The following is a 13,420-nucleotide window of genomic DNA, read 5'->3' as shown; positions in this document are numbered from 1 at the left end:
TGTATGAGCTAATTATCCGTATTATAAATGTACACGCAGCCAAGGAATAAACGAGAATAGCTGATCATATGTCAATGACAGGTGTGGTCGTCTGCTTTTCTCCCGCCGTTCTACAACAAATGGTGACCCTCGACGTGGCCTACCAGGAAGGATCGGAGCGGCGAAGGTGTTCGGATCCTTAAGCAGCGGGGATAGCATGCGCCAGGAAAAGAAGGTGCAGGTGCTCTAGGTGACCTTATAGAAGGGCCTAGCCGATACGGGCCGCCGACGTCATTAAGACTGCAACAGCGCGCTGACAAATAGGTATGGGAAGGCAAGCGGTTTATGGATTATTTTCTTGCTTTTTTAAAAAAAAGCTTCAGGTATTTTCTTGATTTTTGAGAAAAAGGCATCAGGTTAAGGGGACAGACTTGCAAAAGGAACTCCCCGAATTATTAGCGTATGGGTATGCTAAAGAGCTATTTCAGAATCCGTATTTAGTGCATGATCTTGCTGAATGGAGTAAATTTGGAGATGCAATTTTTCAGGGAATGATAGATGGGGAGAAAATGGCTAAAAAATGCGGGAAGTGGTGGCGTGTGGTTTATAATGATTTGCTGCAATATCAGGCAGAAAAGGAAGCGGCAGAACAAGCTAGTGCTGTGCAGGGGAGGAATAAGAATTATAATGAATGGTCAGATTGCCCGGTGCCCCCTGCTGTGTCCACCATAAAGTTGCCGCCGGCCACCGAGCCTGCGTTGCCGGTGGCTGCGGAGCCGAGTGCCCCGTCTCCGTCTCCCGGCACGTCTGTATCAGATGAGCCGCCTGCATCGACCATGGCGCTACAGCCGGCCCCCTCGACCCCCCTTTGCAATGAGCCGCTCCCTGGGGCACAGAGTGACCTGGCGAAGGCCGTCGCGCGGGAGCGGGGGGGGGGGCTTGGGCTGCGCTGGCGCGGGCTTGTTTAAAGGCAGGAGACGGTGAGGCATTGGAAGCTGTGCAACAGATGGTGCTGCCGGGGGGGTATTCGCCTGATCCTGCAGGCGGGATACAGGCTACTATCAGTGCTTTAGATTGGAAGTTGTTGTCACAATTGAGGTCTATGGTCAGTCAGTTTGGAGTAAAAAGTGAGCCACCGAGACAGACACTAGATTATATCTGGAGTACTCAGGTTTTGTTGCCATCTGATTGTCGGGCTATAGCTAGGTTGATTTTTTCGCAGCACCAACAACTGCTATTTAATGCTTATTGGGAAGAGATGTGCCAACAGAGCGTTGCGATAGTTAGGCAGCCCGGAGGTCCCTTGTATAATGTAACCGCTGAAGAACTTTTAGGGGTGGGTCCTTTCATCCAGACGGAGGCCCAGGCTTTATTAGGACCAGTTAAATGTAGGGAGTCAATGTATCTGGCCAGGCAGGCTAAGGATAAGATCAAGGCACCAGGTGGGATGACGTCTTATACGGGAATCCAGCAGGGAAGAAATGAGGATTTTGGAGCGTTTATAGATAAGGTAGCCGGAGCCATAGAGAAGGCTGGAGTACCAGAGTACATGAGGGAAATAATGCTAAAACACTGTGCACTTCAGAATTGTAATGCTACAGCTCGTGCCATTCTAAGTACTTTGAGGAGTAATTGGACAATAGAGGAGGCGTTAGACAGATTATCGAGTGTGCCCACAGGGGCTCAGGCTTTCATAGTTGAGGCTATGTCACGGGTTACTTAGATTTACCTATGCCCGTGACAGGGGAAGCCACCCCATGGGCCCCCCCCCGGGGCCTGGAAAGGAGGGGGAAAAGGGGAATGGGATAAAAACAGCGGCAATCTAAGGAGGAAAAACTTATTTTACTAAATATGATATCGAAATACAAGATAACACAATATAATATAATTGAGGCTAACAAATCGAACAAACAGAGAGAGAGAGAGAGTCCCCGAAAACCGAGAGGCCTACTGTGAACTCTAGGCGACACGGCTGGAACACTTCCCACTCTCCGAGAAGTTCGAGAGAAGAAGGAGGGCACTCCAGCCTGGGAACAGGATTATATAGCGTCCTGGTCCCGTGACTTATCATTACCCCTGTTGTTCTCTGGGATATGTAGTCTTCTTCTATGGACTGCACATTCAATAGAAGTATCCATACTTTACATGATGTTATGATGTGGAATACTGATAGCAAAATTACAAAACCATGACATTCCACCCCTTATTCTACATTATTACATCATGGTTAATATATATACATATATATACACGTATGTAAAATTATGATAGCTAAATAGTAGAATTGCATGTAACATAACTAAATGTACAACTATAATAACTAAAATACACTACACATGCAAACATATATATATAGATACGTAAAATTATTGACTGCACTCCCCCAGCATCAAATTCCTTTGTGGTACACATTGAACATCCCGATCCTTCTGCATTACCCACCAAGTGCACCCAGGTCCCTGGGTCCCTGGGCAAAGACAGTTCCACGGATAGGTTTGCCCTTTCCAGAAGCTGGAAGGACCCAAACAGCTTTTCCCAACATGTTCTTTACATGTACAACAGGGACCTTATCTCCTTCTACAGTGTGTAGGGGGCTAGATTGACTAGGACCATCACAATTGACAGATCCTCTAGTATTGACCAACCAAGTCGCTTCTGCCAGATTCTTCTCCCAGCGCTTAAATGTTCCACCACCCATTGCTTTCAACATAGTTTTCAACAACCCATTATATCGTTCACTTTTAACAGAAGCTGGTGCATGGTAGGGAATATGATAAATCCACTCAATGCCATGATCTTTGGCCCAAGTATTTATAAGGGAATTTTTGAAATGTGTCCCATTATCAGATTCATTTCTTTCTGGGGTGCCATGTCGCCACAGGACTTGTTTCTCAAGACCTAATATGGTGTTTTGAGCAGTAGCATGGGGTACTGTGTATGTTTCAAGCCACCCAGTGGATGCCTCTACCATGGTGAGTACATAACACTTACCACTGCGAGATCGTGGCAAGGTGATATAATCAACCTGCCACGCCTCCCCATATTTATACTTTTGCCACCGCCCTTCCTCCCAGAGAGGTTTCATCCTTTTGGCTTGTTTAACTATGGCACATGTTTCACAATCATGAATAATCTGCGCAATAGCGTCCATGGTTAAGTCCACCCCTCGGTCTCTGGCCCACTTATATGTCGCGTCTCTTCCTTGATGACCTGAGGTCTCATGAGCCCATCGAGCTAGAAATAATTCGCCCTTATTCTGCCAGTCCAAGTCGATTTGAGCCACCTCAATTCTGGCAGCTTTATCTACCTGATGGTTGTTTTGTTGTTCTTCAGTAGCCCGACTCTTGGGCACATGTGCATCCACATGACGCACCTCTACAACCATATTCTTTGTTCGGGCAGCAATGTCCTTCCATAATTCAGTGGCCCATACAGATTTACCCCTCCGTTGCCAGTTATTTTGTTCCCACCACTGTAACCATACCCATAAGGCATTTGCCACCATCCATGAGTCAGTATAAAGATACAGCATTGGCCACCTCTCCCGTTCCGCAACATCTAAGGCCAGCTGGACAGCTTTTACCTCTGCAAACTGACTTGATTCTCCCTTACCTTCAGTGGCCTCTGCAACCTGTCATGCGGGGCTCCACACAGCAGCTTTCCATTTGCGATGCTTCCCTACAATGCGACATGATCCGTCAGTGAATAGGGCATATTTCTTTTCATTTTCTGGTAATTCGTTGTATGGTGGGGCCTCTTTAGCACGTGACACCTCCTCTGCTGGTGATGTTCCAAACCTTTTATCTTCAGGCCAGTCCATGATTACCTCTAGGATTCCTGGACGATTGAGGTTTCCCATTCGCGCTCGCTGTGTAATCAGCGTAATCCACTTGCTCCAGGTGACATAGGTAGCATGATGGGTGGAGGGAACCTGTCCTTTGAACATCCAGTTCAGCACTGGCAGTCGAGGTGCCAAAACGAGCTGTGTTTCAGTCCCAACTACTTCGGAATCAGCCCGAACCCCCTCATACGCAGCTAAGATCTCCTTCTCAGTTGGAGTGTAGCACTCTTTAGACCCCTTATAGAATTTCCTGGGCAGGTCCTTTTATTTTGCTTTGCTTAATAGCAAAGCCGGCTTGTAGAAGAATTTGGATTATCTGCTCTCCTTTTGTGAAAAGCTCTTCTGCTGTATCACCCCACACAACGTCATCAATGTACTGCAGGTGTTCAGGAGCACCACCCTGTTCCAGTACAGTTAGGACCAACCCATGGCAAATGGTTGGGCTGTGTTTCCACCCCTGGGGCAAACGGTTCCAAGTATACTGAATGCCCCTCCAGGTGAAGGCAAACTGTGGCTTACATTCTGCAGCCAAAGGAATAGAGAAGGCGGCATTGGCATTGTCAATGGTGGCATACCATTTGGCTCCTTTTGACTCCAGCTCGTACTGGAGTTCCAACATGTCCGGCACAGCAGCGCTCAATGGGGGTGTGACCTCATTCAGGCCACGGCAGTCTACCGTCAGCCTCCATTCTCCATTGGCTTTACACACTGGCCATATGGGACTGTTAAAAGGTGAGTGAGTTTTACTGATCACTCCCTGATTCTCCAACTGGCGAATCAAATCATGAATGGGGAGCAAGGAATCCCTGTTGGTGCGATACTGCCATCTGTGCACTGTCTTTATAGCAATCGGTACCTCTTGCTCTTTTACTTGTAGCAACCCCACAACAGATGGATCTTCTGACAGGCCAGGCAGAACAGACAACTGCTTGATATTGTCTGTGTCTACAGCAGCTATTCCAAAGGCCCACCGATGCCCCTTAAGATGCTTGAAATGCCCCCTTCTGAGGTAATCAATACCAAGTATGCATGGAGCCCCTGAGCCAGTCACAATAGGATACTTTTGCCAGTCTTTACCAGTGAGGCTTATTTCAACCTCCAACACGGTCAATTCTTGAGAGACCTCAGTCACTCCAGAAATATGAATTAATTCTGTCCCTGCAGAATTAATCTAGGGCATCAGAGTGCACTGTGCACCAGTGTCCACCTGTGCTTTATATTTCTGTGGTTCTGATGTGCCAGGCCATCAAATCCACACTGTCAAATAAACTCTATTATCCCTTTCCCTCCTCTGACTGAGGGCAGGGCCCCTCTATTGGTTACCTGTGCTAACTGGAGCAGCTGTACTGGTGGTTGGTCTGTTTTGTAGTTCCCTCACCCGTGCTCATAGTACAGGAGTAGGCTGGTCGTGTCATTTCCTCATGTCTTCTCCGCAGTCACGTAGGTAACGCCACATGGAAACACGTGGTGCATTCTTACTGTTGTTCCTTGCTCAAACTGGAAAGGATGTGCATCTAAGAGCTGAGATTTTCGATGATACAGGTGAGGAGTAGGACTGGACTAGTTTGATCAGATCCTTCATTAGACCTGGTGGCCCGTACGGGGATTGACCTTTATCAGTCGTTTCTGATACTACTATGGGATCATCACGATTAGTCGATGGAAACAGTTCATTGTGCATTTCATCCAGTCGGTCTTCTACACGTGAGATGGCAGAAATTGCGGCGCGCAGTGGGGGGAGCTGCTGTTCGTAGTTTTGAAGTGTCATAATCAGTTCAGAAACTAGGGGTCTTCTCTGTTGGTCCTCCTATCTTTCAAACGTTGTTGCCAGTGTCTGTGTGTATCTTTCTGGTGCTGTACTTGTGTCATGGTTTTGTATTTTTGTAATTTTGCTATCAGTATTCCACATCATAACATCATGTAAAGCATGGATACTTTTATTGAATGTGAAGTCCACAGAAGAAGACTACATATCCCAGAGAACAACAGGGGTAATGATAAGTCACGGGACCAGGACGTTATATAATCTCGTTCCCAGGCTGGAGTGCTCTTCTTCTCTCGAACTTCTCGGAGAGTGGGAAGCGTTCCAGCCGTGTCGCCTAGAGATCACAGTAGGCCTCTCGGTTTTCGGGGACTCTCTCTCTCTCTCTGTTTGTTCGATTTGTTAGCCTCAATTATATTATATTGTGTTATCTTGTATTTCGATATCATATTTAGTAAAATAAGTTTTTCCTCCTTAGATTGCCGCTGTTTTTATCCCATTCCCCTTTTCCCCCTCCTTTCTGGGCCCCGGGTGGGCCCACGGGGTGGCTTCCCCTGTCACGGGCATAGGTAAATCTAAGTAACCCGTGACAGCTGGATGGGGCTTTGAGCAACCTGGTCTAGGGGGAGGTGACCCTGCCTATAGCAGGGGTGTTGGAACTAGATGATCTTAAAGGCCCCTTTCAACCCAAATCATTCTATGATTCCATGATATTCACTTGCCTTACAGTTACAATATCTAAATGCATGCTCAGAGTGCTCCATAAAATGAAAACAAATTATGGAAGCTTATTGAGACATTGCCTATAAACTACTGATACAGGCACAGTCCCAGCTAACACCACCACTGGGTTGAACATTTTAGAACTGGGACAGGGTTATGCAACACCCAGCTATTAGTTGTGATTTATAAGGCTGACACTGCATATTTCACAATAAATTGCTCTGTCCTTATTAAATATGACCACTCAAGCATGTGCGTCCACTGGTCAAAAACAGCTTTGCTACAGTATAATTATTAAATGAAGTACTTCGGTTTTTAGCAGAAGTTATTTCTACCAACTTAGACAAACAGATTTTACCACACAGAGCCAAAAACACATAGAGACAAAAGCAGATATATGACATATATAATGGTTGTCATTAATCTTCTGAGATTAAAATTAGCTATGTGCAGTCAGGTCCTAAACAAAACAGATATAAAAAAATGTCCACATTCCCTCTGTTTTTATCCCTAAATCCACGAACAACTGCTGGTATATTGTTTCAAGCAGAGCCCAGAGCTGGCTACAGAAGTCTTGTTTAGCAGCAATGGAGCTAGTTCAGGTTTCATAGTTTCATAGTTTCGTGCGGGTTGGAAGGGACCTTAGAGATCATCGAGTCCAGCCCCCGGGATTCGAGCCTCTGTGTAGCAGAGCGGCACTTCTACCACTTGCGCCACAGAGGGGATTCGAACTCCGGGCCCCAGTTTTGCAAGGCGGCGTCTTTAACCACTGCGCCACCGGGGCACACAAGGTTATTTGTTACTCACAAACTTCAGGCATAATCTGTAAATTTATACTGTGTAACAGGAGAAACTCATTCAATTTTTTTTTTTTTAAGGAAATTCAGAAATGCTTCCACAACAGGCAGTACCAGTTCACATTTGACATTTATGTATTTTCATGCAAGCTCAACAATAAAGATGCTTTAAACAAACTTGGATGTCTTAAGGAAGAAAAAAAAATATAAACCTTTCCCAACCATTAATTCAAAATATCCAAAATTTTGGGCCTTGTAACTTCCTGAATTTCTCTTAAAAGTAAGATGAATTAATGAAAAGTAGACTAGCCCCAACACCATTTTTTTGCATGCTATTTTAAAATGGCTTATTTTTCACAGTATCACAGAATGATGGAATCACAGGGGTTGGAAGGGATCTCCTCAAGAGATCGTCTAATCCCCCTGCTAAAGCAGGTTCCCTATAATAGGTCACACAGGTAGGTGTCCAGATGGGTCTTGAATATCTCCATAGAAGAAGACTCCACAACATCTCTGGGCAGTCTTGTTCCAGTGAACTGTAATCCTTTCTGTAAAGAAGTTCTTCCACATGTTAGTACAGAACTTCCTACGTTCAAATTTTAGGCCGCTGCTCCTTGTCTTATCACTACACAGCACTGAGAAGAGCCTGGCCTCAACCATTTGCCTCCCAACTCCCTTTATATATTTATAAGCATTTATCAGATTCCCTCTCAGTCTCGTTTTCCCCAGACTGAACACACCCAAGTTACTGTGCCCCGGTGGCACAGTGGTAGAAGTGCCGTGTTGCAACACGGGGGCCTGGGTGTTCAAATCCCCCTGTGGCGCAAGTGGTAGAAATGCCGCTCTGCAGCACAGAGGCTCGAATCCTGGGGGTTGGACTCGATGATCTATAAGGTCCCTTCCAACCCTCACGAGACTATTACTATTACTCAACCTTTTCTCACAAGGGAGATGCTCCAGGCACTTAATCATCTTTGTGGCCCTTTTCTGGACTCCCTCTAGGAGATTACAGTCTTTTTTGAACTGGAGAGCCCAGAACTAGACACAGTAGTCTAAATCTGGCCACACCAAGGCAGAGCAGAGGGGGAGGATCACCTCCCTCGACCTGCTGGCCACACTCCTTTTAATTCACCCCAGGATGCCATTGGCCTTCTTGGCCACCAGGGCACACTGCTGGTTCATGACCAACCCGTTGTCCACCAGGACACCCAGTTCCTTCTCCACAGAGCTCCTATCCAGTAGGTCATTCTTTAACCTGTACTAATGCATGCAGTTATTCCTCCCCTAGTGCAAGACTCTACACTTGCTCTTGTTAAACCTCATCAGGTTCCTCCCTACCCAACTCTCCATGTATTCTTGAATGGTAGCACAGCCTTCTGGTCAGCCACTCCTCCCAACTTTGAATCATCAGGAAGCTTGCTGAGGGTGAACTCTATACCGCCATACAGGTCACTGATGAAAATATAGAACAAGACCAGCACTGACCTCTGGGGAACACCACTAGTTACAGCCCTCCAACCAGACTCTGTGCTGCTGATGACAACCCTCTGAGACTCCACCAGTCAGCCAGTTCTCAACCCACCTCACTGTCCAGTCATTTATCCCATACTTTCTAAGTTTCATAACAAGGATGTTGTGGGAGACAGTGTCAAACACCTTGCTGAAGTCAAGGTACATAACATCCACCACTCTCTCCCCATCTATCCAGCCAGTGATGTGTCACGGTTTAAACAAAATCTACCTTCATCCGTGACGGGGGGGCCATGGGCCCCGCAGGGGCCCTAGGCCGAAAGGAAAAGTTAATTAGGAAAAGAAAACAGAGGCAACGATCTAAGGAGGCACACTTATTTACTAAATACTATATCGAAATACAGGATAACACAATATAATATAATATAATATAATTGAAATTAAGCTAACAAATCAAGCAAAATAGGAGAGAGAACGAGTCCCGAAACCGAGAGGCCTACTGTAAACTCTAGGCGAAACGGCTGAAGGCTCCCACACACTCTCCTGTGTTGTTTTAGGCATGCACGAACGCTCGGGATGTAACGCGATAGGCCCTCCCCTGCTTGGTTATGCATACGTAGAAGGGGTTATGCATATGTAGAAGGGGTGTAGACGAAGTAGATAGCGGCTTATTTAAACCGCTAACACACACAATAAAATGCCATTTAGCTATTCACCATATTGGTGTGAACGTGTAGTTAAATGGGCCCCAGCTGGACCAGGTCGGATTCGCGGAGGCTTAACGCTTGAATCCTGACGTGAAATGAACCACAGGTAACACTCCTGAATGCCAGAACTCGAAAGACCTCAGTCTAGCCTGCGAGAGAGATAATATAGTGTCCAGGTCCTGTGACCCATCTCTGACCGTGATGTTCTCTGAGAGATGTAGTCTTCTTCTGTAAGTTGCAGATTCAGTAAAATTATTCACGCTTTATATGATGTTATGATGTAGAATACTGATAGCAAAATTACAAAATTATTAAACCATGACATGATGACATTATAGAAGGCTAACAGGTTGGTCAAGCATGATTTCCCCTTGGTGAATCCACGCAGACTACTCCTGATAACCTTCTTCTCTGCCAATTGCCTGGAGATGGAATCCGGAACAAGTTGTTCCATCACCTTTCCAGGGATGGAGGTGTCATGGTTTTGTAATTTTTCTATTGATATTCCACATAATAACATCATGTGGAGCACAGAGAAGAACAACTACAAGTCCCAGAGGACCTCACAGTCAGAGAGGGAAACACATCACAGAAGTGACGCTGGCTCTCTCTCTCTCACTGCCTGGCAGCGAGTGTGGGTGTACTTCCAAGCCGTGGCACCCTCAATTTCAAAGTAGGCTTCTCGGTCTTCAGAAAACTCTCTCTCTCTCTCTCTCTTATTTTGCTTGATTTATTAGCCTCAATTTCAATTAGATTGTAATTAGTAAAATAAGTTTTCCTCCTTAGATTGTTGCCGCTTCTCTGCTTGTTTCCTTGAGCCCAGCTCCCATCTCCCTACCCCTTTCCCTTTTCCCCTTTCCTATTTGTCAGGGGCCGGGGGGCCCATGAGCCTACTGCCCCCCTGTTACGGACATAAACTGATCTAGATAACACAGTGACAGGAGGTGAGGCTGACTGGCCTGCAGTTTCCCAGATCCACCTTCTGGCCTTTCTTGAAGACTGAAGTAACATTGGCTATCCTCCAGTCTTCAGGTACCTCTCCCATTCACTAAGACCTTCCAAAGATGATAGTGAAAGTATGAATCGGGTAAATAGGAGCCTTTCATGAAGATTAAGTACCCTAGGCTTTGGGAAATGTCAGAAGAAAAGGACCAGTGGGACATGTCGACATAGCTATAGTTACATTACAGCTGGGTCTATAGTTAAGACAATACAGCTGGCTATACATAAGGAAAAGGTAGCCAAAGAAACTGGTTTTGACTGGATTGAGCAGAGGAGCCGGGTCAAAGCAACCTGAGGAAGACTTCTGACTTCATCCCAACGACCACCGGAGCAAGACCCCCACTACGGACTGAGCACACGTCAGTAGGAGAGACAGCATGTAAATGAGTTCCCAAAAAAACAATGAATATGTAAATGATTTCTTGGAAATTTGATGAATATGTATACGCTTGCTCTATAACTTTGTAACGCTCCTGTCTATCAGTGTGCAAGATAGGAAAAGTGATCCCCCATGTGCCCAGTGCTGAATAAAAATGTACCTGCTTTATAACCTAATTCTAGTTATAGAGTCTGATTCCACATGTCAATAGAGAGATGTATATCTAAACATAAAATGAGCCAGTACAGCAACTTGAGTAATTTAGATGTACAACAATAATGTGGATTTTAAGATTTCCAATTTAGAACCACAGAACTATCTAGGCTGGAAAAATCTTCAAGATCATCAAGCCCAGCTATCAACTTAACTTACTGGGTCCCTGTCATGGTTTTGTAGTTTTGTAAATTTGCTATCAGTATTCCACATAATAACATCATGTAAAGCATGGATACTTTTATCGAATGTGCAGTTCACAGATGAAGACTACATATCCCAGAGAACATCACGGTCGGGGATAAGTCACGGGACCAGGACGCTATATAATCTCGTTTCCAGGCTGGAGTTTTTTCTCTCTCTCGGATTTCTCGGAGAGTGGGAAGCATTCCAGCCGTGTCACCTAGAGTTCACAGTAGGTGTCTCGGTTTTCGGAGACTCTCTCTCTCTCTCTGTTCCGTTCTATTTATTAGCCTCAATTATATTATACTGTGTTATCTTGTATTCCGATATCATATTTAGTAAAATAAGTTTTTTCCTCCTTAGATTGCCACTGTTTTTATCCCATTTCCCTTTTCCCCCTCCTTTCCGGGCCCCGGGGGCCCTACGGGGTGGCTTCCCCTTGTCACGGGCATAGGTAAATCTAGGTAACCCGTGACAGTCCCATAGGTAAATAATGTCATTTAATGCAATTTTGAGCCATATGCTAAATGAGACTTGCTTCCTGCCTATTTATTTATTTTACATGAATAACTAGTCTTGCTGGATAACAGCATAAAGCTGCTCCAGACAGCCTCAGTGAGAGCTCCAGGTCAGGCAGGGCCTGCCTGGGTAACACTAGCAATGGACGGGCTCATTAGAGTCCATGCATATTTATTTTAAACATACAAACCCAGCAATTTGTGTGCATATTTGTATTTTATCCTACATTCATATTTCCAAGAAGAATAAAAGTAGTTGATTAATTTAAAAGAGACTTGGGACTTGATAAACCATTGCCCCTTTTCTAAAGATCAAATATCCAAGACAAGCCTCAGTGGAAGATGAGCTCATGACTGCGGAGACAGAGGACCAACTCTCAAATGTTAAACAGCATTTTCTGCAAGGAAGATGGCCTATGTGCAAAAGCATCTGATGAAGAATATTTACAAATATTCATAGGCTAAGAAACAAAAAACAATCAAACAAACAAAAAAAATCACCAACTCACCAAGAATAGTGCAGACTCCAGCATCTATTCAGGTTTCTTATCTTACAGCCTATAAAAAAAATCCCTGTAAATTTTAAGCTTCCTTTGTGAAAAATAAAAATTCATAGTACATATCTTGTTCAAAAACCCAGATAAAAAAGATGCATTGATTTTTGTGACCATTCAAGTATTTTAAACTTTAAAGCACCTTATTATTCTGGTTGAGAGAAAAAAAATCCAAAAGGTGCTCTCATGTTACATTCACTTTAGCTGGCCCTTGGAAAAGAATATGCAGTAACAGCAGCAATAGGTACAATTCCTATCAAGCAAGAAGAATTCACGTTTGTAAAGTATATTTTTGCTACAGTTATCTACAGTAAAATATAGAACCTCTGCATCCAAATTACAAAGAAGATGGAAACAAATCAGCATAGTGATGTTAGGCATTTTGCTTCCACTGAGAAAAACACATTGCAGCTCTATTAAAACCCACAGAAACACAATTTCAAGCAAAATATTGGCATGCTATTTTCACTTTCCTACAGTTAATATCTAAGTACCTTATGTAATCTGCTGCAGTCCAAAATAAAGAGGTTCTCTTGTATTTGTCATGCTCTGATGCAGGAACTCTGCCACCATAAAACTTACTCGATTCCCACAATCTTTCAGGGCTTTCAAGACACAGAGGGAAGGACCATCATTTCACACTAGAACAAAATTTTTTCACCATTTTGACTCCATATCTGTCTTGACTGCAGATTATCAAACCAGCTAACACAGCCAAGACTGGTTAGTTTTTAAAAAACATCATACCGGATAAGATTCTAGAGTTGCTGATTTCCTGTTATAGGAAGTAACATTTCTGGCAAAAGAATCCTCAAGGCAAAATGTTCAGTGTTCCAATGTGCAAGCTCTAACAGCCTTTGTTCTTCCCTTTGCCATTTCGTTTTTGCTTCCTTCTCTCTCCTCTGAATCCTCCAGCTTTCTCTGTAAGATGCAAATGCCAGATCACATCTAAGTACACATTTATTTTCAATATGAGGAAAAAAATAAAATCCTATCCATTATCCACTGCTTTGAGTTAAAAGCGGTCATCCCTCAGGAGCTGAAGCACCGCTAATCTGGTTTCCTAGTGTTATTCCATTACTGCACAAAATTAAAATTATAATTCATGCAACTAATAATTCACTGAAGTTCCATCAGACCTCTGAAATACATCTCTTTACTTGACTGCTGCACAATTCTCCCTGGGTTACAGCAGTTTAAGAAACACCATCCTTATTTTGTATGATTTTCTATGTAGGATATATTAAGTACAGGTTTAACACTGAAGACCTGAATTCAGAAACAAACTACCA

At 44.3% G+C, this 13,420-nt stretch overlaps 1 protein-coding gene across 13 annotated transcripts in view; it reads right to left on the bottom strand.

Moving 5' to 3' along the window:
• The window catches only part of LOC146762692 (zinc finger protein 532-like), a 105,815-nt gene that overhangs the window by 89,463 nt on the left and 2,932 nt on the right, over positions 1-13,420 (bottom strand). For 3 of the 13 annotated variants that reach the window (XM_085533789.1, XM_085533829.1, XM_085533824.1), the window contains exons 3-4: positions 12,876-13,049; positions 12,084-12,132 (exon numbers count right to left, since the gene is read on the bottom strand). The exons of 3 other annotated variants lie outside the window; for them this stretch is intronic. The gene's annotated coding sequence lies outside the window, so the exon portion shown is untranslated. Of the gene's footprint in view, positions 1-12,083; positions 12,148-12,622; positions 12,770-12,875; positions 13,050-13,420 lie in introns of all 13 variants that reach the window. 7 more of the 13 variants (XM_085533902.1, XM_085533873.1, XM_085533868.1 and 4 more) reach the window with 5 other exon arrangements.

Source organism: Coturnix japonica, chromosome 1, assembly GCF_054131305.1.
Source record: "Coturnix japonica strain WE chromosome 1, WE-NBRP24, whole genome shotgun sequence".
Classification (NCBI taxonomy): domain Eukaryota; kingdom Metazoa; phylum Chordata; class Aves; order Galliformes; family Phasianidae; genus Coturnix; species Coturnix japonica.
Note: the sequence above shows the minus strand (reverse complement) of the source record. Positions and strands in the feature narration are given on the sequence as shown.